At 41.2% G+C, this 1,960-nt stretch overlaps 1 pseudogene; it reads right to left on the minus strand.

Annotated features, from left to right (window-relative positions):
• Positions 1 to 985: 985 nt before the first annotated feature.
• On the minus strand, positions 986 to 1,612 carry LOC105293043 (annotated as a pseudogene).
• Positions 1,613 to 1,960: the final 348 nt, after the last annotated feature.

A 1,960-nucleotide genomic window follows, 5' to 3' on the forward strand; every position in this document is an offset into this window, starting at 1 on the left:
ATCATTAAACCTGTTTCTTCCTCAATCTTTTTCTCTATGGTTCACTTTGGAAATTTTTTGACTTATGTTCAAGTTCAATGATCTTTTTTCCTATTGTGTCCAATTTGCTGTTATTCCCATTCAACTATATTTTTGATATTTTTCAATTTTAGGATTCTTTTCTAGTTTCTAAATCTCTTCTGAAATTTCTCATTTTTATCAGTTGTTTTAGTATCTATTTTATAAAATTTATTTTGATGAATTTGCCTGCTAAGTGCAATTATCAGGTTATTGGTGAGTCTGCTTTTACTGACTTTTAAAAAATAAAGGTCACTTTTTAATTTCATCTATTACTTTTTCATGTATACATTGTGATTGATGCACTAAAGAGATTCTTTATCTTCCTCAGAAGAGTGCTTTTATCCAAGAAGGCAGTTAAATTATTGGCAGATCAACTTGATGTTAGAGGCTTGGTTTTATTCTTTGTAAGTCTGGTCGTTTCCTGTTTAGTCATTGTCCCTAAGAATAGCCCTAAATCTTTAAGAAATGGATTTATTCCTACACATGGCCCTTCTTGAGTTTCAACATAAAGTCCGAAGTATTTATCAAGCCCCTCCAAATCTGAAGAATGTAAACACAAAACTCTTTTTAGTACCAGCCAACTGCTCAGATCTCTGCCCTGTTGTTTTCCCCTGAGCTTCTTGGAGTCTCACAGCCAAGGGTTTGAGGAAAGTTCGTATGCAGATTTGGGGACTCCTCTTTCACTTCCTCCTATTTGAGATTTCCTTCTTCAATTTCCACCCACTCTGCTTAATAATATCCCTGACTCCTCAACCTGCGACAGTCACTATCTGTGTGAACACTACCTCTAGTGTGCTGTGTGCACTGGGGATGCTCTCTGGGGAAAAGCGCTATATATGTATCATCTTACCCAGTGAAGCTCTTCCCCCTCACCCCAAAAACACAATAAACACCTTTATTACAGGAGCTAAGACAGGGGGAAGATTTATTTACCTTTCCAGGCCTTGATTTTCCTCAGAAAGAACTCTAGCTCCTTGCCCTCTAGCACACAGCCATCTGCTCGGCCACACTGGCCTGGTCTTGAAGCGATGTGATGCATGCAAGAAGCTTGGCCCGCTGGAACTGCTCCTCTAGAAGACTGCTGATTTTGGCATTCTTTTTCCTTTCATCGTATTTCTTCTCAATTTTCTCTGATCATTTTTTGTTTAAAATCTCTTCCTCCTCAGGAGTCAGCTTGGCCCCCTTCTTGTGGCCCAGGGACAGTGCATCGTGGGATTCATACCACTGTCAGTACAATGTGCTGTCAATGAGCACGATGCAGTTCTTTACTAGGGTCTTGGTGCGGACCAGTTCATTGTTGGATGCATTGTAGACAACATCGATGATCCTTGTTTCGCGCGTACAATACTCGGAGCCCCAGGAGTTCCCCACATCCAGCCCCAAGGCGTGGTACTTCTTGTTGCATCCATGGCCCCAGACTGTGTATGCGGCGGGGGCCAATCTTAGTGTTGGCAGCAGGACGTCCCAGCTCATATTTTCGCTTCTTGTGGCAGGGCTTTCTCTTGCCCCTGGTCCTTCAGTGCTTGTGCCAGTTGTCCCAAGAGATGCCCATGGCTCGGTGCCGGCTGGAAAGAACTAAAGGTCCTTTTTAACAAGGGTTAAAATCCCCTATTTTCTGACTTTTGTTCATTATCCAGGCCTTCAAATATACTTTAAAAAATTGTTTTCCAGGGTTATTAACTTATTGGCAGGAGGTTTAGTCTGACACAAGCTATTCTCACTTTGCCAGAATTTGTTAACACATTGGGGGCTCGTTTCCCTTTTTTGATAGTGATTTTGTAATTTGTGGGAGTGTAGGGGCTAGTTTTTTTCATGCCTCTACAGTCCCCCAAAATACATGCATTCTAATTATTTCCAAGTGCCATAAATCTAGACTTTCTTGATCTGTAGACTTCATGAC

Source organism: Pteropus vampyrus, unplaced genomic scaffold (genome assembly GCF_000151845.1).
Source record: "Pteropus vampyrus isolate Shadow unplaced genomic scaffold, Pvam_2.0 Scaffold3, whole genome shotgun sequence".
In the NCBI taxonomy this organism is placed as follows: Eukaryota; Metazoa; Chordata; class Mammalia; order Chiroptera; family Pteropodidae; genus Pteropus; species Pteropus vampyrus.